Below are 27873 nucleotides of genomic sequence, written 5' to 3' on the forward strand. Positions count from 1 at the left end.
CATCCTTCCTTATAAGGTAAGAAGGACAGCACTTTTTATTTAATTATTTGGAGGAGGAGAGATCATAAAAAAGAACAAATTAAAATCCCAGTCTCTTGTCACCCTGTGCTCCTCAGCCCCGGGCTCTCTGAGTAGAAAGTTGACCATATGTTCCAATAAAATTCACCCTCAGAAGCTTTTAGCTTCCATTAATAAATGTAATTGAGAGCAATGAAACATTTGGATCTCACTTTAATAAGTCAACAAAATGTAAATGAAGACTGGAGCCTTTTGTCTGGAAAGGGAGGCATCACTTCCACCTGCAACCTGCTATTTTATGAGGGGCTCAGGACTCAGGATGATACCTACTGGTCCTGTATCCACAGCCATCTCTGGAGGGAACGAGGTCGCTGAGAAGCCCACACCCCATCTCTGCCTTTCATCTGATATGGTGCCTGAAGTCCCATTAGTAGTGGCTCAACCCATTCCTACCCACAACTCCACTCCTAAACTTCACTCCTCAGGCTTCACTCCTAAACTTAACCTTTGAGACTAAACCTCTTCCTCAGTTGGGAGAATTTAAGAAAGATGAGTAGGGAATGGAAAAATAGCAGGAATTTTTGCATTCTTCTGGCACCTGATACAGTTGTCTTTTTTTGCATGGCAATAATTCAATAACATTCACACACTCACTTAGCAACCCCAGCTTCAAACTGTCAGGACACAAATGTAATGGATAAAAGTGGAAAAAAAGGTCCCTGTCCTCCATCTTTCTAGCTGATGCTGGAGGGTGAAACTATCAGTGAGAAGTGAAAGAATAGCTATAGTGCTGGGGCCTGGCACCTGCCACAGCAACACCTTGAAATGCCTGGGGAAGGGGAGAGGTTCTTTCATACACACATTCAGCAAGCAAGGTGTGTCAAGCCTGCAGACCCGGACAGTGACTATCTCAGTTTTCTGAGGTTTGATGTCTCCTAAACTCTCCAGGATTGGTCGGTCTACTGGCTTTGCTTTTATGAAGGGCAGGTTGTCAATATTTATGGAACTTAGGATGTACACACCCTCAAACCCAGTGATTCCACTTTTAGATTTTAATCATGCAGAAACACTTGCACATGGCATGGGTGCAAGAATGGGTGCAAGAATCTTTGGAGCAACATTGTTTGTTATGGCCAATAGTTGGAAACAGTCTAAATGCCCATCAAAAGAGGAGTTGTTACATAAACCACAGTGCGGTTATGAAAAAGATCATGGTATAGACCTAAATGAAAAGCTATTCGATTTGTTTTATTAAGTGAAGAAAGTAAGATGCAGAATAGTGTGTGGGGGAAGAAGGGGGAGGTTGGACATTACTCTGACGATCTTTCTATATTTGTAAATGCATAGTCTCCAGACAGACGCGCAAGGAGTTGGTAATGGCACTTGGCTCTGGGAGAAAAATTGTGTAGAAAAGGAAGAAGGATGACTTGCTCTTTCTTTGTTTTTCCTGTTTGTATCATTTTGAATTTGTGCCAAATGCATATTTTCAAAGAATAACTAATTTTACAAAAGGAAAGAAAAGCCACAATTTTGTAGTTAGATGAGGGCATGAATCCCAACCAGTCAACCCACTAGCTGATCCCAGCAGTGGCTTGTCTAATCTCTGGACTTGGTTACATCAAATTTTAAGTGGGGATAATGTCATCCATCACATCGCTACTACTCAGAGAACTGAAGGAGACCTTGGTCCATACTCAGCACTCAGTAAGTGGCACCCACAGATACCAGCATCCAGCATCCACCAGTATCACAGTTGATGAAGAGCTCCAGTGTCAGCCCAAGATGGGCTAAATATCTGCATCAGAAGATGGTCTTACTCTCTCCTTGGGCACATACTGCTACCTAACAATGATGAAGAACTGCCCCCAGCTTTGAATTCACTGTACTCTAAGTCCCATTCAGACTTAGACCTTATTTATGACCTTATTCATGACCTTAACCATGGCCAGGGCAGGTTGTTGACCTAAGTGGATCCTGGAGGAGGACCAGAAAAACAGTGTAGAGCCAGCCTTGAGGTGTGTCTGCGCCAATCTTCGTTAAAAAAGCTCTGCAGTATAACACCTCTCACTGCTGGCAGGAGTAAAAATTGGTTCAACACTTTACAAAACTGTTAGGCAGTATTGACTAAAGCTAAACATAAACCTACCCTAACTAAGCAATTCCATTTCTCAATGTATACCCAACAGAAATGAGTATCTATGTCCACACAAAGATTTGCACAAGAATATATGTTTACAGCAGCTTTATTTGTCAAAAACTGGTAGCAATCAAAATATTCATCATTAAAAGAATGGATAAAAAATTTTTGTCTATTCATGCAATGGAATGCTAGCTGGCATTGAGAAAGAATGAATCACTGGTGGCCAAGGTAACATGGACCAAGGATACAGACTTCACGGCTCTTTTAGCCCTTCACAGGCTAAAAAAAAAAAAAAACCCAGACCCAAAAATAAACATACTGCATGAGTTCAACAACTGGCAGAACTCATCAATGGTGACAGATGTCATTTCTCTTGGGAGGGTCGGTACTAACTGGGAAGGAACACAAAGGAACCTTCTGGGGTGCTAAAAGTGTTCAACATGTTGAGCTGAATGGTGTCACGTGGTTGTCCACAGAGTGAAAATTCAAGCTGTGCACTCAAGATGTATGCATGTCTATACACTTTATTATATATAAGGTGTGTTATACATATCAAGAAAGGGGGAAAGTAACAATAAAATAAAATAACACTTTCCCACAAAGTTCTCCCAAACTTCTCCCTATGCTGACCGACCCTCATCCGCCAGAAAGTTCACCCTGTTAACAAAGTTACCACCCTTCCCGTGAGAGGCTTTGCCTTTCCCTCCAGGTTCTGTTCAAATCGGTTGTAGAAAATAAACCTGGAATGGCCTCCTTCTTGAGGCCACATTGCTGCCTCGGTTTCTGGAAGCGCCAGCACCCTGTGTGTCCCAAGTGGGGGGCAGCTGCTCCCACTGCATGCCCCACCTCCCTCTGGGGGTTGGGCAGTGGTAGCGCACGGCCGGGCCTACCGAGCAGCTGGCTCTTCTGCGGGCTGATGGGAGCTGCGGGAAGCCTCTGCCCAAAACAGGAGCTGGTGCCTCTGCCCAGCTGAGGAGCATAAATCCACCTACAGCTTCAGGAGGGGTCCTTTGTTATTTGTTTGGTGTCATCAACAAAGAGAAACAGATGGAAATCAGAATTGCTAATGCCTGACTGAGGCCCCTCGGGGCGCTTGGCTTCCTCTCTAAGCTCCCTCTGCCGGTTCTTGGGAAAATGCATCTTTCTGGTCCGAAGCTATTTCTATGCTCCAGACTGAACTGGCTTCTGGGAGGGCATTTCCTCCTGGAAAGCTAATTTTCAGTGTCTTCCACCTTTTCCATCTCTTCCCTGGAATCCCCAGGGTTACTATCCTGAATTTCCTCCTTAGCCTCACAGCTAACGGGCAGAAGGTGGAGGAAGAGGATGCGCTGCCTCTTTGGGACCACCCACCAAAGTCCCTTGGACACTTGCAAGCCTTGGGTGTTTCTGGGGACGTTGGCTCCTCAGCAAGGGACTGGAAATTTTCACCCACAGTGTAGTTTTCCCAAAGGATATGGATGACCACCCTAAACACCACAGTCTTTGACACCCTAATTCACACAGATTTAAGGGGTGGAGAAGAGGTGGCCTTTGAGGCCAAAGTTATCCACTGCTTAGAATAAATGTGTCTATTTCCATCTCTGGGCCCCCTCCAGGGAATCTTGACCCTCAGGAATTCTCAAGACTGTTTTTATCTGGAGAAGCTAAGAGATTTGTAAACTATGCCCAACTGAACATAGACCTCTGCTTTTGTTCCAACCTAGGGCTTCAGAATCCCCTCCTGTGTCATTAAAACCACTTGAGGTGTAATTATAGTTCCTCTGCCCACTGACCCCTGGGAGCTGGGGCACAGGAGGCAAGAAATGGAATGCACTCTTTTTAGACTCTTCAGCTCTTTTCCAATAACAGCTATTTAAAGCCCTGTCAAGCTAACCAATTGCTGCAATCTTGTCAAAAATATATCTGTATTTTTATTTTGCCTATTCCAAGACATGATTGGATTTAGTTAAAACTTAGCTTTAAAGTTCTCAATGAATGTTTGCATTGACAAAGAAAGCAGGAGCATCAACACACAATGCAAAGCCTGCCTCTGCTCTGCTTTCAGTCAGTCTGGGCTGACAGCTGGCATTTCCAGCACTTCTAGTATTGGAGAATGTATTTGTTCGGATCTATAGGACCTGGTAGCACACAGTGTAAACATCATCATAGCCTGGAACTTGAGACAATACATTTGGAAACATCTGGCTGATTGTTTAAAGTGTTATCCAAATAATAATTCCTATCATCTGTCCAAAACATCTGGGCTTCATCATATTGTGTGCATTTGGACAAATACTGAGTAAGAGTCACAAGTATGTGACCCTCCCAGGGTGCTCCCTGGCCCACACTACTCCCTTCCTGACTCCATGCTGTGCCATTGCTATCCTCTTGCACGCAAGGTCATGAGCATGAAGCTGTAATGAGGATAGCAAGAAATCTGCTTTAATGTGGTCAAAAGAGAATCTGTCACAAATAACATTTTTTAGGGACAAACTCTGTTCTATCAAAATTCATGTGTTGCAAGTCCTAACCCCTGTCTTCAAAATATGACTACATATTAGGCAGCTGGGAACCCATTGACTAAGTTACTCCTTTTCGTCCATTAGATCCGTCCATCGAAGTAGGTTGTACTGCTCAGTCCTGTCCATTTCAATGTGTTGATGGTGACTGGGAGGAGAGTATGGTGGAGATGCAGCATGGAGGATGTGTGGCCCCAGGGGCAGGACAGGAATAATAGGAAGACCGTGGCAGAGAAGAGCTGTCTGAGGAAAGCACTGCTATCTGGAAGGTGGGGCACAGCCAACAAGGGCATCGAGCAGGAGGGTGGATAGCTTCTCTAAGGACTGCCCTTGGGTAGCATGCCCGAAGTCTGCTCGACCAGTGAACAGAGCTGGTCAACAGCTGCTATGCTTAGTGGGGAGAAGTATAAGTGGCCGAAGAGGTTTGAGAGATTCCCTCCCCACCTTTTTTTTTTCCCCCAGAGGATCACAAAGCGTTGAGCTACAACATTCTTTTGTCAACTGGGTAAAGTTGGAAGGTTTGTTTCCCAGAATCCCCTTCTATGTATGGTTCCAATTTCGAGTTGGCAAAAAGTGAAGCTTGAATGAGATTTAGAAGTGGAAGTGAAGCAGTAACCATTTCTTGTTGAAGGTTTCTGAGATCATAGGAAACAGAGATGCCTAACAGTGTCCAGCTTACTGTTCTTCATCACTCTGCCTTGCTCATCCCCACTTCTAGCCCTCATCACCAACATTGTCCCATGACCCACCACTAGATTCTTGTCTACCACAGAGGAGGAAGGTAGAGATGCAATAGCTTTCCACAGAACTCTCCAGGAGCTCCCCCTTCACATGTCCATTTCAGCAGCTGGATCTGCCTGGTTTCTCAGATTTTCCCTGCAAACTCCAGTTTTTCCATTAGGGCAGGGCTTCAGGAGGATGGGTAGTAACCCTTTATGATCCTTCAACATTTCCTTCCAGACTTTACTTTGTACTTAGTTTGCTCACGCTGCCATAACAAAGTAACACATTCTGGGTCACAAAAACAACAGAAATTGGTGTCCTCGTGGCTCTGGAGGTGAGAGGTCCAAGATCAAGTTGTCAGCAGGGTTGGTTTCGACTGAGGCCTCTCTCCCAGGCTTGCAGACGACTGCCTTTCCCACATGTCTTCACCTGAACTTCCCTCTGTATGTGTCTACGACCTAGTGTCTTCTTCTCATCGGAATATCAGTCAAATTGAATTAAGGTCCACCCTAGAGACCTCATTTAATCTTAATTACCTCTTTAAAGGTCCTGTCTCCAAATATAGTCATATTCTGAGGTACAGGGATTAGGACTTCAGCATACAAGTTTTGGGGGAACACAACTCATCCCATAGCCCAGACCCTTTCTTCCCAGGTCCTCCCATAATTATGGACAGTTTAACTCATATAATGAATTCTTTATTCTATGAAAAGAACATTATTCCACTTCCTGACTTAAATCCTAATGTGAAGTGGAGTGCTGTTGGAAAAGAAAATGAAAACCAGTGTCATTGACTCTGGAACCAGATGGCAGGCAGTGGTTGAAGAATTTGTGGAGCTATGGAGTTGCCCCTGGACTGCTACCTCTCTCCAAATTGCAGAGAGACAATGAAGGCCTCTGACCAGGAGTGAGCTGAAGTTCTTTAGGAATATGGATTCAGGGAATTACCCCAGACCAAGAGTTCTGAAGCCTCGCTGCCAGCCCAGCCACAATCCATTGTGTTGAAGGCTGAACTCAGAATCTAAAGAGGAAACCGCCCTTGTCAAGGATATCTATCCAACCTAGTCCTAATGCAAGTAGAGCACTAGATACTAAATAGAGCACTAGACAGACCCTACAGAAAGAGCCATCTTCATCAATGACCAGACATATATGTGAAGCAATTAGAGAACTATCACAGATAATGCATGTCCCTCCTCTTCCCTGCATTATGTTCCAGCCAACCCAAACTACTTAGAGTTTCCTGAAATGCCAGGTTGTTCCACACCTCGGGCTTTTGTTCAACTGCTCCTTCCCACTCAGAAGCCCTGCCAGTATAGTTGCCTAGCAAATATCTATTCATCTTTCAAGCATCACCTTCTCGATGAAGCTTTTCCTTTTGGCACCCAGGTGACTACAGTTTTTATGCATTTGCCAGGAAATGTGTAAGATACTTCATTTCATGTTTTTGACAGCACTATAAGATAGGTACTTCTAGCCTCCCACTTAAAAATGCTAAAATTAAGGCTCAGACAAATTAAGTGATTTCACAAGGTCTCCAAGTTCACAGGTAGAACTATGTTTCAAATTCAAACCACTGTGACCCAAATATGGCTTTACACACATTCACATGTGTAATATAGACTCCTCCTCTGAAACCAGGTTTGAGCCAGTGACTGAGGTCATCTGTAATCATTTTTATCATCCTGTTGTATCTAACAACAGTTGGGTGATGAGCAATTGCATCTGAAAGCAATCCTTTCTAAGCACAGCACCCATCAGAGTTCTAATCTCTCAGGAATTGCCTGGATAAGACATGGAAATGCTGATTTGCAGCATGAGGGGTACTGTGTGCCAAGGGGAAGCTTCTGTCAAGTATATATGGGAAACAGATCAATAATCAGGGCTGTACCATAGACAATGAGAGAAGGAAAAATTAGTCAGTGGCGTTGGGAAATTGGCTTGTTGTAAGAGGAAAAAGAAAGCTATATAATTACTTTATGTCAAAAGATTCCAGATGAAGTAAATGCCTAAGCAAGGAAAATAAAGCTACGAACCTCATAGAAGAAAATACAGTGGAATATTTATAATCAAATACCTCAAATCATAAATTATAAGTCTAAAAGACCAAAAATGGTCTTGTGATTTGGGGTATTTGACTATAGATATCACAACTTGGTAGCTATGGGGTCTAACAAAGAGCACCACAGAAAAAATTATCAGCTCAGTAACAGACTGGAAGAAGATATTACAATGCCTAACACCAAAAATGGATTAATATTGGGCCTCCCAGGTGTCGCAGCGGTTGAGCGCTGGGTTGCGAAGCTGCCCACAGCCCCTGCAGGGCTGTTTTGATCCCCGGCTGCTGGCGAGGGTCCCATATGGCTCACAAACCTCTCCTGCCATGCCCGCTCCTCCGCTAAGCAGTGTACTTCATCAGTCTGCCTGTTCCACTCCCCGTTCTGGCTCTGGTGAATTCTCTCACCCTCCCACGCTTCTGACTGTACCCAGTGCTTGTATAAATAAATAAATAAATCTTTTTTTTTAAAAAAATGGATTAATATCGACTCTAGACTTTACCAGGAACGCCAAGACATTGAGAAAAAAAGGCAGGAAGCCCAACTATTTTTTAAGGATAAGTATATGAATAGACAATTCACAAAAAAAGAATGAGTTGATGCTCTAACTCACTAGTAATGAAAAATATGGAAACCAAATCATGAATGAGACTGTGCTTTGGATCATCAGAGTAGTAGAAATTAGAAAAGTGGGTAATTCATAGTTTTGGTGAGAACCTGAGGAGCTGGGAATACATGTGCACAACTTGCTGAGAGTTTTAAGTTGTTACAGCTGTCTTGGAAAGCAATTTAACAGAATTTAGTAAAATTATGGGTATTTTCATCCTGTGATCTGGCAATTCCACTCCCACTTATACAACCCAGAGATTTTCCACAGATCTAATAAGAGAACCAGTGTGAGGATGTTTGTCAACAGTGTTTTTATTTCTAATAGTAGGAAGTTAAACTTGCGATTCCATCACTAGAATGTGCTGAAGAATAAAATATCAGGCAGAAGTCAGGAGCTGTAGACTAGATGCACATAAATCAACATGGATAGTTCTTAAAAACATGGATTTGAGTGGGAAAAGTCAGAAACAGAATAGGTTTTACTTCACAATGCTTTTTAAATAAATTAAAAGCTAAGCATTCATAAAACAACTCCAGTTATTTTACAAGGTGGCATGCATATTTAAGTTTTTATATAAAACTCAATAGAAGAAGAGCTTACAGAGGTTTGGAGAGAATGGGTGTCGAGTTCATAGATGGGGGAGAAAATAGGCAGTTTAGTAGTAAACAGACCTGGAGTGGGGCCCTATATGGATGGTGAGGTGTGAACCAAAGGGTATAAGAAACACTCCAGAGACCCCAAAAGAAGAAAGGAGGAGGAAAAGAGGAGGAAAAAAGAGGAAGGAAAGCACAGGAACAAGTAAACCAGTGATGACTCGAGAGTGAACTGTCTGATTGCTCTTAGTGGCTCTGAGTTAATAAATTTGACATTTACAAGTTTCTTCACAGGATTCTGCCTCAGTTTCTCCAGCTATAAAGTAGAAATGCTAGTAATACATTAAAGGAGCTGTTGTGTGAGCAAATGGTTAGATGGCATCCTTGCAAACCACCTGATAAGTAGACTCAGTGACTTTAACTATAAATCTTTCTGTATCAATTCTATATGCAGTAGTAATATCATGTATTTTTTTAAAGATTTATTTAGAACTGGGGTCCAGGCCAAGGGCATGGGAGGGTGAGAGAATTCATCAGAGACAGAGTGGGGAACAGAACAGGCAGACAGACCGAAATACACTGCTGAGGGGTGCAGTGGGCTAGACAGGAGAGGTCGATGTGGGTATCTCCCTGGTCAGCGGGAATCGAACCTGTACTGCAGGTGTTGCGGGCAGCATCACAGCGCTGTGCTCAACCCAGTGTGCCACAGGGGAGGCCCCAATATCATGTATTTTAAAGGTCTGAAGTGACCTGACAATAGGACACAGATGGGGTCTTCTAAATAGCCATTGCAGCAATCCAGTTATTAGTTCCACTCTGGACATTGTCATCACAAACTTCTCCTTAGAAACTACCTCCCCTGTATCAGTCACAACCTCAGCCATGCTGCCGAGAGCTGGAAGAAGAACCTGGGGAAGGTGTGGCTCTGGAGTCAGAGATTCACTGGGTTTTATGCCCTGGATCTGCAGGCACTGTGCTCCTTAGCCTCTCTGCTTTGTTGTTCTCATCTATAAATATAAATAAAAATAGCACAACTAAATATAATAAAAAGTTGCTATGGGCATGCATTGTGCTAATGTGCAGAAAGCTCTTAGCATATAACAAGTGCTTTGTAAATAATAGTTAGTATCACTTGTGCCAGTAGTGGTGGAAATCCCATCCAGTCATGTTCAGATGGAAGGGTGGCTCCGAACACCCTTGTGCAATGGCTGATCCCTCCTAAGACACCGGACCCAGGCCTATGGGTGGGTCCACCACCCAGTCTGTAATGTCACCACCTTGAAGTCATGCAAACAGCAGGAATCCCAGGTCTCAGTGGTCTGTGTCCAAGGAAGGGTTCCCTCCCAGGCTTGTGTTTCCACTCTGGCAGTCCCCCACCCTTCCCATGGAAATGAGAGTGGTGATATTAAGGGAAAGGGAGAAATTGGCCCTTTTTGTGAAATTGAATAGCCAGAGGACATCCAGGAGTTCAGCTGCTACCCATAGAGGCTTGAGAGTTTCTAAGGCAGCTGTGACTTAAGACCCTGGAACTTTCTGACTCTGGTTATAGTGGAACACACACGCTTACCCAAGAAACCATGATGTAAATTCAGGCTTCATGCCTAAAGCCTGTTTGCCAAGTAGCGAGTCTTCATTTATATTGGATTTTATTCCTTCAGTTCCTAATAATCAAACTTCTGGAGTCTATGAGATGCAGGAAACTCTCAATCATCTGACATACCTAAGATTGCTAGGGAAGACAGGAGGATTCCTCTGTCTTTGGAGAGGAGTCCATTTCCCCTGAGATTATCCTGAGTGCACAATTCTTTACCAGGCCCAGAAGCTCTAGTAAATTCCTGGCCTGGAGATCCTGTTGTATGTTACCAGCAACCCCCAAAGATGGGCCTCCTAACAAATGTCTGTTGAAACAGAAATCCATTGTGGCTTCTGTGAGCCAACCCTAGGCACCTTCATCTTTGTGGGCCACTTCCTAGACACCAAAAATGAAAAATTGTATCTTGCAACTGGGCTGGGATAAAAATGACTATGATTCAGTCTAGGTTCATAATTTTATACTTATTCTATCCATGTTTTTCTCCTGATTTTAAAAGAAACTAAATTAAAATGTTGTCAAGGGCCCCTGAAACTCTCATGGACTCCGGGCTGAGCTAGTGGCTGAGTTGGCCCTGTGTCCAGCACCTGGCATTTGCTTCAGACTGTGAGATGCTTTGGAGGAGGATAAGGGTATTACCTTTATGTGACAGGCACCATGACAAGGGCTTCATGCAGGTTATCTTTTTAACTCTCATAGCAACCCTGTGAGGTTACCATTGTAATCCCCACTTACAGAGGCAGAAACTAAGACTCAGAGAGATTGTCTTCTCTAGGTAGTAAATGGTAGAGCCAGGTCCAGCTCTCTTCCTGCTTGGCCGGCCCCAGTCCAGGTGAGAAGAGATTAAACATTAGCATCAAAGGGCAGCACCAAGAGCTCTACTAGCACTAATTCATGGGTTTCACACTGCAGCCCACTGGGGACTTCAGCAGACAGGGAGCGCCCTGGGCACGTGTGCCCAAGTAAATAGATGGCACTTATTTTAGGCTTGGAAGATAGAAGTGAACCTGAGGGAGTAGGGGGACATTCCAAACTCGGTGAGAACACCTTAGCAAAAATGAAAATGTGAAGGAACCATGTACAGAAAGTCTACAGAGTCCTCAGTCCTGCCCCTACATTGCTAGCTCAGGGTGTGCAGTGGGCTTCCAGTACCAAGAGATCCCAGCACTTAAAGGAGGGTGTCTTTTAGCAAAACAGAGCCCAGGATTAGCACCTGTTTCATAGCTGAGCATACTGGAAAGCAGACACTGTCAGGCCCCAGAAAATGATTTTATTATTCTTAAAAATGATTATTCTACTTCCCTTGGGAACTCAAGAGGCGCTTATAAGGGAGAAACTCAGCTTCCCAATGACGGGACTGTTTTCAAATCAAAGTTGGCATTTGCATCAATTTTGCTGAGGGTGAGCAATTCTTTTTTCCCACTTCGGCATGATGGAGTGGGATAAAAGAGCTCAGTTCCTTACACAAGAGGAAAATATGTCTGAAACTGCAGCCTTGGGAGAAAAATAAAGGGCTCAGCCATTGTGATAGAAGCAACGACTGTCATGAGAAACACCATGTGGGACCAATGGGCTGATACATTAATGAGAGCAGAGAGCCCTGGCCTTCTCTCCAAGGCTGCCCTGGGCGAGGGCCACAGTGCTTAGTGCTTCCTAACGCCCACTGGAGACACCTCCAGCTTCACAGCACAGGTTTGGTTTTTGTCTATCAGTTTTTGTTTAGAATTGATTTAAGTTTGTTCTGATCTTCCTTTCTCTGATTTCCCTTCTAATTCTCCTGTCTTTGTCCCTACTACTCTTCCCCTTACAGATAGCAGAAATTTTCCAGAGTTCTTATCTGCATTTTTTAGTCCATGGCATAGACTAATGCTCCCCATGATCTAAAGCTCAGTTTAAATTAAAAAATAAAATAAAATAAATTCCCTATTCCTGTCTAAAGCAAGCTTGCCAAATAGTGACTGTGCTTCTGTTGGATTTGATTTGTCTCTTGATTTCAAGGCCCTCCACAATCTTGTCTTTCCAAACTGGATTCCCCAGGTCCTCTCTGCCTCCTTCAGAGACCCTCTGAGAACTCCCAATTCATTCCCACTGCAACAAAACAGACTTGTTTTTTGTCTGCCCATCCTGAGCTGCCCTGGCCACTCCTTACCATCTCTCATCAGCAGCTCCATGCAGACTACATTCACTGGCTCCTACCCTGGGCTGGACCCTGAACTGGAGGCCAAGGGCATGGGGAAGACAAAGTCAGAGCATCTGCTTTCACAGGACTAGCAAAGGTGGACGATGAGGTTCGAGGCAAGCCCCAGGAACTGGGACCTCAGTGTGGCCAGCTACTTAGAGAGCACCTGCCACAGTAGGGGCACACATGAGACAATGACACAGGTGAGGCCCAGAATGCCCCTTCAAGTGCCAATGCCTCCAGGAAACCTCCCCTGACCCCAGCATCTGAGAGGCCATCAGTGCAGGGCTAAAGAGCCATACCTTGGGGCTAGCTGCCTGAATTTTGTATCCCAGTTCTATTACATACTAGTTGTGTGATTTTGGGTAAGTTCCTTAACTTCTTTGAAACTAGTTCTTTCTTCGATAAAATGGAGTTAATAATAGTGGCCTAAAAATATGATTATAAGGACTAAATGATATAAATAGGTTAAAGCACTACTTAAGACAGTGTCTGACACAGACTTAATGCCACAGAAGTGTTTGCTACTATTATGCGGGGCCGTCATCCTACCCCAGTGGGGGTCTTCTCTAGCATACCATGCACAGCTGCTCTCTAAACACTATCAGAAGGTGGCCTTCAGAAGAGGTTGTCTTTCATCTGTATAAAAACATATATATTATGTTAACACTCTGCCATAACTTATCGCCATAACTGCAGTACCTCTCTTGATGATAATCTACCTCACTGGCTCACATCCTATCCATGAAGTCCCAAAGAGTGCTGATAAAATTACATTTTGATTGGCATCCTTAAAAAGTTAAAACAAAAGAAACTTCTGTCTTGAATGTCCAAGAATAGATAGTGCAGTAAAGTCTTCCAGCTTCAGGGCTCGGACAGAATTGGAAGAGGAAGTGATCATTTGTCGTCTTTCTTTATAGGCTGCATTTCTGGCATCACTTCGATGCTAAATGGGACTTTTAAAAAATAGTCTTAACAAGCATTTTGACAAACTCCAGTACGGATACAAGAGAATGTAGCCATGGAGAGTCAGCAAGTGTGAAATCTGACCCAGGCCCTGCCAAATGGCAGTGCCGGACGGAAGCCCCTCCCAGGGGACACGTCCAGTGGAAACAGGGGAACTGGCTCTAGAAACTGTTATTGGCTTGACATTAAAGCCCTAAATGCCTTTCTGCCACAGCTGACACTCATTCCTAGGAGTGAAAGGGGAGATCAAGGGGTGAGAGTTTATCTCTCCCACAGTGCCCATCGCTGCTCTGTTGGGAGCAATGAATGAGACCCATGAGGACATGCCCAAAGGGAACTCTTTTTGGAGACTTTTCTCTTCAAGTCCAGATTGAGCCTAAAATGTCAGTGAACATGGGTGCTGGCCTTCATATTCAAGTGGTAGACTTGGCTGTGAGGAGGCACTGTGCGGAACAGAAGAGCCCGACCCTGTCACTGGAGCACACAGCATCACGGGGACAGAAAGAGCTAGGTCTCCAGACGCCAGGAGCCTGGGCTCTGCAGCACTATAGCAAGTGTCTTCATCTCTCACACCAGTTCCCCACCTGTAAAGTGGGAAAATAATAATTGCCTCCTGGGAATATCATCAGGAACTGTAATACTTGGCACTGAAAATATGGAGTGATTGCTGTGATGATGATATCACTGGCAGATAACTCTATGCACACAATGTACACTCCAGGAGGTTGGAAGAAACTGCATCCTGGGGATGAAGACAGACTCCAAGGCAGACACTGCTGTGGCTCTCAGCCCATGCGGCTGCAAGAATTGCTGGTCAGTGGCCACAACCTCTGCCTCCCATCGACTAACACCCTCCTTGAGTCTCTCACCGGATGTTGCTACAATTTCAGACCCTCTGTTGTAGCCCTCTGCAGCCTTGGTCATTGGGATTTCCTCCTCTTCCATATGCTCTAATCACACCACTGTCTTTTTGGGGCCAGAAGAGAAGGAAAGAATTAAATTGGGATTGGGAGTGTGGGAAAGAGGCCGCCCCCAAACATTCTTTTTCTTTTATTTAAAGATTTATTTTATTTATACAAGAACTGGGGTACAAGCCAGATGTGCGGAAGGGTGAGAGAATTCACCAGAGACAGAGCAGGGAACAGAACAGGCAGACTGACGAAATGCACTGCTGAGGGGAGCAGGGGACGAGACAGGAGAGGTCTGTCTGCTCGCCTTGTGGGTTGCTCCAAGGCCAGTGGGGATCGAATTGGCACTGCAGAGGCTGCGGACAGCTTCACAGTGCTGCGCTCAACGCCTACGCCACCAGGGAATCCCACCCTCGAACATTCTTGGATCAAGTAAATATGTCTTCCAACAGAGGTAGGGCCCAGGGCCTCAGGATGTGTATGCTGCCAGCAGGAAAGATACCTCTGGGAGAGACAGGAAAGTGCCAGTGTCCAAAACCAAATTAGTCTCCATAGGAAAATGATATCTCAGGGAAGAAAAGAGATTAAAATCTTAAAGATTACAGCAGAACTAATATTCCAGGGCCCAGTCAGAATCTTTAATCTGAATTCAATCACCTGGTGTTCAAGACTACAGAGTTTCTTTAGGATTTAATCTCTAGTCCCTTCTTTCACTGGTAGGCAGCTGAGTCCCAGAACACAAGCTATGGGCCAGGTAGCAACTGAGCTGGAGCTAAAATGTGGTCACTCATCTCGTCACACACCAATCAGCTTTCAAAGGACTGGAGGGATATGAACACTTCCCTACACACACCCAAACTATCCAAAAATATAACATATCAAACATATTCTTCTCTTATTCTCTCTCTCTCTCTCCCTCTCTCTCTCTCCCTCTCCCTCTCCCTCTCCCTCTCCCTCTCCTCTCTCTCTCTCTCTCTCTCTCTCTCTCTCTCTCTCTCTCTCTCTCTCTCTCTCTCTCTCTCTCTGCATGTTGGTAATGGCAGCAATGGGGCACTATTTCTCTATCCTCTCTTTACAGTTTAAGAGATAGTTATCACTTTATTAGCAGTTACCTATCAACACACAAACTTCCAAATGCTCAGCACCTGCTTCCTTTAAAGAGGGAATCAAGTCAGAAGGTATCCAGTTCCCCCTCACAGAACTCACAATCCAAATGGGAAAGACTGACCCAACATCTTACATGAGGTCAGGATCATGGATGTGCCCTTGTGGAAGTCCTGTCTAGGTTCAGTGGCTAGGGAGGCTATTAATTCAGGCAGGTCCCAAAGAGAAGATGTCCTCTTCAGATTTTTTTCTGACAGTCTTATTGAAATATAATTCATTTTTAAAAAGATTTATTTATTTACGCATATAAGAACTGAGGTGTAGGCCAGAGGTGCGGGGGGTGAGAGGATTCACCAGAGACAGAGTGGGGAATAGGACAGGCGGATTGAAATACACTGCTGAAGGGAGCAGTGGGCGAGAAAGAAGAGGTCTGCTGTACCATGTGGGTAGCTCCCCGGCCAGGAATTGAACTTGTGCTGCAGTGGCTGCGGATAGCTTGATAGTGCTGAGACTTAATCCCTTGCACCACCAGGAAGCCCCTGAAATATAATTCATATATCCTACAACTCACCAATGTGAAGAGTAAAATTCAGTGGTTTTTAGCATATTCGCAGAGTTGTATGACCATTACCACAATCAACTTTCTGACATTTCCATAACTCTGGAAAGAAACCATGTACCCACTAGTGGTCACTCACTGTTCCTCCTCCCCACTCCAGTTCTAGGCAACTTATCTACTTCCTGTCACTTTACTTTTGTCTATTTTGAATGTTCGATACAAACAAAACATTGTGTGGTCTTATGTGACTGTCTTCTTTCACTTAGCCTAAAATTTCACTTAGCATCATGTTCCATGTTGTAACATTTATCAGTGCTTGGTTCCTTTTTGTGGCTGAATAATGCTCCATTGTATGGATAAACCCCATTTTGTATCCATTCATCAGTTGATGAGGTTGTTTCTACTTTTTAGCTATTGTGGGAAGCACTGTTGTGAACATTTGAGTACCATTTCTCTTGGGTATATATGGTTAGAAATTGAATAGTTGGGTTATATGGTATTGCTGCATTTAGCATTTAGAGGTACTATCTCCAAAGTGGATGTACCACTTTATATATTCACCAGTCATGTAAGGGGGTTCCAGTTTTCCCACATTCTTAACAGCATTTATTATCTGTCTTTTTGATACAACCATCTTTGTGGGTATGAAGAGGTATCTCCCGATTTTGATTTGTCCTTTCCTAATGACTTAATTATGTTGAGCATCTTACCTTGTGCTTATTGGCCTGTGGGATGTCTTCTTTAGGACATTGTTCAGATTCTTTGCCCATTCTTAAATTTAGCGATTTCCCTGCTTCAGTTTTAACTCTTCCTTTATTAAATAGGTTAGCTTTCAATAACATTAGGATTTGTAAAAATTTTAATCTAGTCCTATCTATAAATATGCATTTTAACATGTTTCTCACTCCCACATCTCAAATTGTACCATGTTGTTCACATTATTCCAAAATTGAGATGGAAAAAGTAATTCACTGGACAGCCAGAGGGGCAGTCACGAACTACTTGGAGGACAAGTGTAAGCATATACCCTGCAAACAAGCATTCTTGATCACCCATTGCTCAACAGCCAGGCCTGCACTGGGCATGTGTAGGGGGTCACAGCCAGCCATCTTTCCTCCAGTTATGGCAGCATGTGGGACCCAGCCTGAGAGCATGGAGAGGTGGCACCACTTCTGGGGCCAGAGACCCACCTGGGCCCACGGGCACCAAATTTAGAAGTGGCGTACATCTGCGGGGAACTTCCGTATGCCCCCAGGCTTTCGCCTACTCACCTATTTCATCATCCCCCCACAGTCACCCAGTCAGCCAATGAATAGTTATATCCATGAGTCCAGATTACAGACTGTGCCCTGCTCAGTGTAAGAAACATTCTCTGAGCATCTGCTAGGTACGGGTTCTGACCAGATGCCTCAGCATTCCCCAAACCATTTCCTCACCTTAGTTAATTAGTTCTGGTGGAAGAAATGCAGTTTCTGTCCCCAGTGATCATCCCAGGAGGTTTGGGGCATAGTTAGAAGGTTTTGCTGAATCTGGATGTCCTAGAAGGCTTTCTAGAAGAATGATTTTATGTTGGCTCTTAATGGTTTATTAAAAGATTTTTTTGGCATCCCTAGACCAAGACTCAGCCAGTACATACCCCAGGAGGGGGGGAAACTATAGTGATGTGTTTGTAGCCAATAATGCTCATATAAATAAACATCTGTACTCTCGATATTTTTTCTTCATTTGTTTTTAATTTTAAGGAATCTCGGTCAAAGAAAAATGACAAAACTCTCAATTTCAAGAAATCCCCCATTATAATCACTTCCTTTGCTTTGAATTTCATTCCACCCATCTCCAGACTTTAAACAGTACTGCTTCATGTTCACACATGGACTGTAGCTTTCTCAGAAGCAGGGACAACTTAGCAGGGATAAGACAGACTTCTGAGTGGGTAGGAGGTGTATGAAGCTTACACTCAGAGCAGAGTCTGGGGTGCAGAAAGGGTGGGGGCGCAGCTTTAAGGCTGAGCTGAACTGGCCAAGTTTAAGACCTGAGAGAATGAGGGAAGGCTCTTTAAGAGCAGGAGGTTTAAGAGCATCAAGGTTTACTCATTTGGGGCCCCCTCCACACAGAACCCTTGACAAAGTTAATGTTCAGTGCATGGTCATTGAATGCAACTAAAACATTTTGGATGGTCAAACACAACTGAACCATTTTGACAGAATGATGGCCTTATTCTTAGATAACTTGGGGGAAGTTGAAAGGGCACCATCAAAATATTCTAAGAGATGAAAATGTGCAGCCTTCTGATACCTCTTCCCTGCCCTCTACCACAAAATGAAATGGAGCATGTAAGGCATCAATGGAGTTCTCCCTTGAATAAGGGTTTCTATTCTTCAGGCGAAGTGGCTCAACAGTGCGATGGCTGCTAGAGTTTAGGGATGTTAAGAAACGTTCCACAAGTGGACCTTGAATACATGGATGAGTGAAGAAAGGGAACAGAATTTTTAATATATTGGGTTAGGGCTCTTGTCTTAACAAACACAAAGCTTTAGGGGAGAATTCACTTTAATCCTTTGCAAATGGAAGATAAAGAACTTGTGCATCAAATAATCCAAAGAGGTGAATAAATACCAACCTGTACAAATGGCTTGGTTCTGACAGCAGAAATGGTTCAATTCAAGTGATATCATCAGTTGAATTTTAGAAAATGTGCCCACAGTTTTTCTCTCTTTGTAAATGTATAGAAAATAATGCATACACCTGGTGTTCAGCAATAAATAATGCCATCAAGTCTACAGTGGCAAACAGAACCTGCTGACTTCAGAGGTGGCTGCACCAAAAAGCAATCGATGCTTTATCTTCAGAGGCCATGATTTAGACAAATCCCTCCTAAATCTTTGTTCCTAATGTTATATATGTAATTCTTTCTTAAAGTTTTCTTAAATTTTGTAAGTTTCAAGTACCACGAAACCTAGATCTGCCCTTATGTGATCCTGTCACTTCCTCTCATACCCCAGTCCTGATACTCAGAGGAAAAAAAATATCCATTCTTCTGTATGTTTTCTCTGATATAGACCTTCGTCTTGCTAAGATGTTTATATGGCTAGTCTTTCATTTGTTTTAAGTTATTCATCAACTTCTATTACAAAAGATGAGGACTGAGCCCCCTGTTTCTCAACCTCTCTCCCACCATCCCCAGGTTCACCTGTCCTCCTCTAGAATCACATCACAATGAAATTACTAAAATATGTACATTTCTAGGGCCTCCCCGGTGGCACAGCGATTGAGCGCTGAGTTGCAAAGCTGCCCGCAGCCTCTACAGTGCCGGTTCAATCCCCGGCCACCAGGTGAGGGTCCCACATCTTGCGCAGACCTCTCCTGCTGCCCGCTGCTCACCTCAGCAGTGTATTTCATCAGTCTGCCTGCTCTGCTCCCCGCTTTGGCGCTGGTGAATTCTCTCACCCTCCTGACTGTACCCAGTGCTTGTATAAATAAATAAATTTTTAAAATAAAATAAAATATGTACATTTCTAGAACCACATGAATAGTGTCCATGACAAATGGCATCATGTAATTACACTTATTTTATTGCACATTTTCATTTGTCCTGAAGTTGAAATTGCCCTACCTTTTCATTGGCTTGTTTTCTGAACATCAGTTACTGATTCATGCTAAACAGTTACCCCTTTGTGAAACAGCTTTCATTACAGTCGAACATGAGACATAATCTCTGGGTGACAATATTTTCTGATAACGCATCTCCTGGATCCCCCCACCTTTCTGCTCTAGACTACAAAGTTGTCTTCTGCAGCTACTGTACAGCTGTCACCGATCTTTCAGTACCAATTTGCAAATTCCTTTCACCTTTCTTTGTGTTGGCTCCCGTGTCTCCTTAACCCTATGGTTTTTGGTTGTTGCTTTTGGTTTTGGTTGTTATTGTTGTTTGTGACTCCTTCATTTTTGTGTAGTGTACCATTAGTAAAAAAAAATGGTACAACAGAGATAATATTTTTATTCTTAACAATTTGGCTACTCTAGAGAATTCTGGGTATTTCCCTTAAAGATTCTGAAGGATTGTTTCTTATTTGTTAGCAACCTGGGTTGCTGCTGAAAAGTCTGATACCATTTTGAGTCTTATTTTATTTTATGCCTCTCTCTCTGTCCCCCTCTCTCTACCCTTCTTTCCTTCCCTCCCTTCCTCCCACCCTCCCAGGCTCTCTCAGAAAGGTTTTAGGATTTTTGTTCTATCTCTAGTACTTTGACCTTGGTGTGGGTCATTTTTTATCCACTCTGCTGGGCATGTGACAGCCCTTTCTATCTGAAACTCAAGTCCCCCAGTTCTGGGAAATGCACTTTTATTACATCTGGTAATTTCTTCCCACCAATCTTTTCTGTCCTCTCTTTCTGGAACTCCTATTAGTTAGATTTCAGCCTTGTAGACTGAATCCATAATCTTTTCCTTTCTGGGTTTTTTTTTTTTTTTTTGGTTCTATTTCCACTTTCTTGTTCTCTGTTCTGATACAGTTCCCCTGACTCCTGCATGGAGATTATAAAATAGGCAGCCCATGTTTTTGTGGGATCTGAGCAAAGGAAAGGGGTTGTCAATTATAGGCTTTGACTTAATTCTTCTGTTTTCAGTGCTGTCTGTAAAACCTCCTCTTCTGGGTTGGGAGTCCTGAGTTCATGATCTGCCTGGGAGAGTTTCTGCAGAAACTTCAACCACAGGCATCAAAGAAGAAGAGACCCAAGGGTCTACCTGCTACTTATACAGACTTGTGTTCTGTCTACCCACTCAAGTCTTGCCCTTTTCCTCACAATTACTGGAACTTCAGCTCTGGGTGTGAACCAGTCAGGTCTTCACAACTCCCTGCTTCTATCACATGCTCCTCAGCTGGTCCCACCACCCACAGTCCATGTCCCCAAATGTGTCACTTTCTCTTACCCACTGTCATCTTAGTTCCTATTTTCTTTATCTTGGCAGATTTATATAATTCTATTCTTATTTTCTGCCATTTTATTAGTTTCGCAGGAGGGAGTAAGAACAAATACATGTGCGCAAACTACCTTGTTTAATTCAGTCTCTACTTTTATATCCTCCTTGGTTTCAAAAATTGCAATTTTATATCATTTCATACCAAAGATAGCTTTGATTTATGTTTTACAATTTAAATGCCTAATCTCTTACTTTTGATAGTTTAACATATTTTCAAGAATCTTAAGAACTTCTAGGAATTTCAAGGAAGGATTCGTTCACTCCACCCGAAACTCTATATGTTCCTCTTAGGATCCAATCACTAAGCATTCAGTGGGAGTTACAGAATTATTCCACATCATTAAATTAGATACTCAGATCTCTGCAAGATCTATGGTGGCAGCATTCACAGAAGGTCAAACAGTGGTTAAAGAAGACACCTTCAGATGGCCTGGACAGGAGGTGGGAGAGAGGAAGGTGAGGCAGGGCCTAAGAGGCACATGATGGTTCCTTTCATCTGTCATCACCCTAATTTCACTATTGCATCATTGACTGGGTCAGTCATACCTGTGGCATTAAGGTGAGTCACAGAGCCCACCTGAACCTGGTTTCTCCAACAAGACATAAAGGGAAGAAGTGAGCCACCCTTCCTCAGAAAGACACTGGAGAAGTGATTTGAAATGATAAATCTGAAAGTTCTTGGAAAATAAAAGAGCTATATAAATGTACAGTGTCATTATCAGATCTGTGGCTCAGGCAAGTCCTATCTTAACTCATTGTAACATTATTGGGCAAGAACATTACAGTAATCTATTGTGGGGTTAGAAATATCCCTAGGACATGATAAATATCTAGTACCTGTGAAGAATGATGCACTCATTAAGGAAATTAAAGCCCAAGGCATCCAAGGTTGACTGAAGAGATCTGCTCCATTCCTCTCTTCTTTGGCTCTGGAGATTTATTTATTTATGCATACCAGAACTGGGGTACAGGCCAGAGGTGTGGGGGGTGAGAGATTCACCAGAGACAGAGTGGAAGCAGAACAGGCAGACTCACTGAAATACACTGCTGAGGGGAGTGATGGGCAAGTCAGGAGAGGTCTGCTTTGCCATGAACGTAGCTCCCTGGTCAGGGATCAAACTCATGCTGAGTGCCTGCAGATAGCTTCATAGGTTGTGTCTTAACCCCTTGCACCACCAGGGAGGCCCTGGCCCCGGAGATCTTCAAGAACATGCATTAATATGGCGGCATCCCAAAATGGAGGCATTCTGGCGTTCTGAGTTAACAGGAGGAAGCTAGTCCTTAATCACCCATAACAGATGAAAAAATACTCTTGTTCTGCTAAACCACTGAGATTTGGGGGTTGGTTTGTTACCACAATATAGCCTAACCTATGCTATCTAAGAAATTTGAATAAGAGCTGCTATCCCCACACGAGTGTCTGGAGAGAAGTATATGAAGAGAGGAGAGGAGGGGAAAGGAAGGGAGGAGAAGAAAGGAGAGACAAGAGAGGATAATTCAGATACAAAGTTCCTTCCCTCTTGTCTGGAGGTAGAACTAAGAGAAGAAATGGACCTTTGGATTAGGCTTCATTAAACATTCAAAGGGAAATAAGTAGGAAGCTGCAGGGCTAGAAGCAGTTCACCTCCCAAAACATTAAATCATCCTCAACTTCTGTGTGGATCAGGCACAGGATGCCTTCAGTCTTCTGGTCAACCTTCATGTGTCAGGTCCAAGATGCCTTCTCTTAGACCTATGTGGAAACCACCCTTTTGTGGGTCCTCTCCTGCCTAACCTGCCTCAGAGGGGAAGGAGGTTCTTTAACTATGATGCCCCAATTATAGAGACCCTGTCCCCAGTCAGCAGCATAGGATCTTCTTTTAACAAGGGACCTCCCTTCAGAATTTGCTTCTCAAACTACCATCTCCTAACCTTAGTCTGTGCCACAGGAACAGATGCCAGAGAATGACTTCACCTTATAACCCCCTCAGTAATGTCAAAACACAAATAGACCTCTGTCCAACTAAAATCACAAACTTTGAGAACTAGATGTCCTGTAGACATCATATATTTCAGTAATTCTTTTTTTTAAATAATAAATTTTATTTTTATATTCCCCATACAATTGCAACCCCCCCATTCTGATCTAAATCCCTCCCCTCCCGCCCTCACCCCCCCAAAAGTGCCTCTGTTTCATAGTTTTTTGTTGATTCTGATTTTCACTTTCTTATAGTTATTCATTTTCCTGGTCCCTTATTTAAGTTTTCTAGATACCTGCTATAAGTGAGACCATCCGGTATTTTTCTTTTTCTTTTTGGCTTATTTTGCTGAGCATGATCCCTTCCAGTGCCATCCATGTTGCTGCAAATTGCATGTGTTTATCTTTTTTGAATGCTGAGTAATATTCCATGGTGTATATGTACCACATCTTCTTGATCCAGTCATCTATTTTTGGACATTTGGGTTGTTTCCAAAGCTTAGCTATTGTAAACAGTGCTGCTATAAACATAGAGGTGCAGGTGCTCTTTGGAATTGATGTTTCTGTGTCCTTTGGGTAAATACCTAGGAGTGGAATTGCTGGATCATATGGAAGCTCTATGTTTAGTAGGTCCAGAAATCTCCACACAGCTCTCCATAGTGGTTGGACCAGTTTGCACTCCCACCAACAGTGCAGGAGAGTTCCTTTTTCTCCACAACCTCACCAACATTTGTTGTTGCTAGTTTTTTTAATATGTGCCATTCTCACTGGTGTAAGATGGTATCTCATGGTAGTTTTGATTTTCATTTCCCTGATTACAAGTGATGTTGAACATTTTTTCATATGCCTCTTGGCCATTTGCATTTCTTCTTCAGAGAAGTTTCTTTTTAGCTCTTCTGCCCATTTTTTGACTGGATTATTTTCTTTGTTGTTGTTGAGTCTCATCAGCTCTTTGCAGATTTTTGTGATCAGTCCTTTATCATTAGTGTTGGGTGCAAAAATGTTCTCCCAGTTGGTGGGGTTTCTCTTTGTTTTTGTTATTGTCTCTTTTGCTGTGCAGAAGCTCTTTAATTTGATGTAGCCCCAGCTGTTTATCTTTGCCTTCACTATCATATTTCAGTAATTCTTAATAATTTTTGAGTCCTGTGATCCTGCAAGGATCCAATGAAATTAGAAAAACTACAAATAGACATAATAGCAACAAAATGTTGAGTGTAGATGTCCTCAATGGCTCCAGGATTGTCAGCAAAACACAATGCTAAGGGACAAAGTCACTGTGCACCCCGCATTCTAGAGCCACACACCCCAATCCACCACAGGGCTTAGGGAGAAAGGGAAGAACCACCCCAAGTCACCTTGCCCTTTACTAAGCTATCTAAGATAGGTGAGGAGGGATGTTCAAAGGAGAATGGAGGTGGGTGGGGAGAAGGACCGCATCTTTTGCCACACACAGGCAATTCTGTCTCTTCATCAAAGAGATGAAGGCATGGAGACCAAGGAGTCTACAGGAGGGGAGGGCTGGCATCGCACATCCAGGAAAGACTTGGGAGGGGAGCATCCACAGGTCCCTTGGTGCTGATGTTGGATGGAGCAGAGGCTGGGGATTTATTTGGGAAAACTTAACATGTGCACTTTGGGGTGTATGTCTGAACAGCCAGTGCCACTTGCTTCTCTGTTAAAAATGTCTGACGGTGGGAGGCTAGCTGTAGCAGCCCAGGGCAGCACAGGTCCTGGTGAAGAGGGCCCAGCACCACTGCTCTCAGGTATGCCTTGTGTTAGAGGATCCCTCCTCCTCATGGCTCTGGGAAGAGCACTGAGGTGAGAAGCGCTTATGGAAGCCCCATCCTGTCCCCTGACCAGTGGCCCAAGTGATACAATGTTCCCTGTCCCATCCAGAAAAGTATTAGCAACCTGGACCCTGGAGAAATGAAGGAAATACTGGATGTCCCTTGAGGAAGAAGGAACACTAGGGGAAGCTGGAAAACTGTCCCCAAAGGTCAAGTGCATCACAAAGTGGGCATCCCCATATCAACCACCATTCAGAGTCAGGACCTCAGGACCCCACCTCCCTCTTAACCAGTTACCAGAGTAAGGGAAATCTGCTCCCTCATTTCCTCCTCCTTGGCCTTGGCCTTGGCTCCACAGGATATAGGGGAGTAGGAATCTGTAGTGCCAACTCTATACCCCATACTCTGAGGTGCCAAGCTGGAAACCAAACCACACCTGCATCCTTTCTACAAGTCCCTAAATTTCCTACTGTCTTAGTTGGCTCAGGCTGCTGTAACAAAAGGCGTCAGACCGGGTGGCTTATGCACAGCAGAAATTAATTTCTCAAAGGTCTGGAGGCTGCAAGTCTGAGATCAGGGTGCTGCATGACCAGGTGAGAACGCTTTTCCTGGCTGCAACCTTCTCTGTATCTGCACATGGTGGAAGGGGTAAGGGAGCTATTTGGGTTCCTGTTATAAGGCACTAATTCCAGGCATGAAGGCTCCAACCTCAAGAAGCCCCTTCCAAAGACTCTGAAGACTAGTCCCATCATCCTCAGGGGTTAGGATTTCAACATAGGAATTTGGGGAACACAAACATTCAGACCTTGCACATGGGTAAAATCTTCACTTGGGGGAGAAGGGAGGGATTGAAATGGAGTTTCAGGATAAAGTTTAATTGGACCCAACTTCCAATAACTGAAAGTGACAGGAAAGTGGTAGAATCTGCCTGAGACACTGCTAAGGGTAGAAAAAAGTAAACATATTCAGTTGAAGGCAATGATTAGAGAAATATGAAATCATCTCATGTTTATGCCCCCAGTGAGTTTAGACTCTCCAATAAACCACACATCTCCAATAAATCACGTGTGCATCTAAAAGTAATATCAAAATCAACAAATAACTATGAACAAGAGACACTCTATGTGGGGTAGGGGCAGGGAAAGGAGGGCTTGGGGTAAAAATAAGGGGGTTGTAATTGTATGGGGAATATAAAAATAAAAATAAAATAAATAAATAAATAAAAGTTGTCATCTGATTTCGAGGGATGAATGAACAACTAAAGACCTTTTTCCAATCATCTTTTTCAAAAATCATCTTGCTCATATCAGAGATAAGTCAAACCAAGAAGGGAGATGGTTTTTCCAAAGACACAGAGCTTGTAGCATAACTTTGACACACCCCTGACGCCTGACAGCACTGCAGAAAGCAGCTGTGCCTGGCCTTGTCTTAGGTGCCCAGTTTGAGCTGCCAGGACAGAGTTCTGAATCCAAACTGCCAAAGAGCCTCTCCCATCCCAAGATGGCCTGAGTCAATGTGGAAGACAGTCTAGATGGAAGAAATCAACTGTTAGATTGTGCTTTGCAATCACTTGCCAACTTGACCATGGATACGGAGGAGGAAGGCAAGCTACACAATGTGCTAGTTTGATGGAAACCCAGTGAATTTCAGAACACAAATCTCCATATTCACATGTAAGTTGAAGAAAGGCCGAAACAAACCAAAAGTATGAAGATCCCTAGACGGTATCGCCTTTTATGTGCCCCTCCAGAATGACTGGCTGTTAAGTTTCAAGAATTGACGACAACGAGTTTGAATTAAAGGAAGAAGTGGAAGAAGATGTGAATAATGAACAGAAATTTCATGTTCACCACCAAGGAAAGGTGTGTGTTTCCAGGTTTACCCTAAATACCACTGAGTTATTTCATTTTTCAAAACCTCCACACCAGCCTTCCTTTCCTGTTAGAAATTGTGCAAACATGGCACATCTTCAGCATGCCTTGCTAACCACAGATTCCATTATGTGTTTAATAATTGACTATTCAATAGAGCATTGATGCATTTTTGTCTGGAACTAATTCACCTTTGTCTGTGCCTCAGCACGGATGTTCTGTGAATCACAGATGGGATAGTAGAAGTGCTTTGAGAGTGGCTGCCCGACACAGATCCGCATCCTTGGGATTATTCATGTCAGCCCCTGTGCTCAGAAATGTCCTCGCATGCTAAAGCCACCTGGAAATGTGATTTATGAAAGCCACGGAGTACAGGACGACACCTTTTCCCTTCTAATGAGAACTAACAAATCACAGCCTGCAGGCTGCTTCAACCAGTGAAGAAATTGTTGGTGGCAAAATTAACAAAAATGAACTCCCTTACAGCCCATTAAAGCCATGGAGCTACCCAGTTGGAACTAGGGCAAGAAGTGTCAGCTTGGGGAGGTAGGTGTTAGCAAATGTGTATGTTTTGACTTCACTGTAGCAAAAGGAAAATCCCTGCTTCCTCCTAAGAGTCTCTACCTTGCTTTTGTTGGATGGACTTGTGAATTTGAACAGCATCACACACAGCACAAATGGTGCATGAGGTTGTAAACTGGACACAACATCCCCCAGGGAGCTCTCCTGGGAAGGACCTGCCCTTTGCCTGGACTCAGACGCCGAGCAGGGCTGGCGGGGCGTGAATGCGCAGATTGAAAGTGGGAGGCGAGGAACTTACTCCAAAATTGTTCTCACCCATGGTAACGATCTTGGCTACTTTACTACTGGAAGCTGAAGTGGAGGTGTCCTTCAGCGGGGAAGGCCCAATTCCCTCTCCCCAGCCATGAACCAGTACCTAGAGTGAGGAAATAGGGGCATGGGGGAAGTCTCTCTCAGTCTTTTGTAGAAGCTGAGCACATGATTTGAGAGCTAGTATATTATTTCACAAAAGTATCCAGTTATTTAAAAATTCCAGTCATGGATTTGATGTCAAGACTGCCTCCTTACGTAGTTTGAATTTTCAATGGGATTTCCATTTATTGGGGCTATGGAATCCATTTTTTAATTTTAGTGGTTGCCCTGAAGTAATGGAAGACTAAATTCATTTATTCCATTAGGGGACTCGATTCTTCTATTAGTTGCAAGGGAGGAAAAAATTCCTGACTTTGTCTGCCATTCTCATTGTTTTGACTTGTTCCAGGCATGCAGAGTAGCATGGGCCCTGGGGTGGGGGTAGGCGCTGGGTCCCTCTG

Source organism: Talpa occidentalis, unplaced genomic scaffold, assembly GCF_014898055.3.
Source record: "Talpa occidentalis isolate TD23 unplaced genomic scaffold, MPIMG_talOcc4v2.1 talOcc4.4, whole genome shotgun sequence".
Lineage (NCBI taxonomy): Eukaryota > Metazoa > Chordata > Mammalia > Eulipotyphla > Talpidae > Talpa > Talpa occidentalis.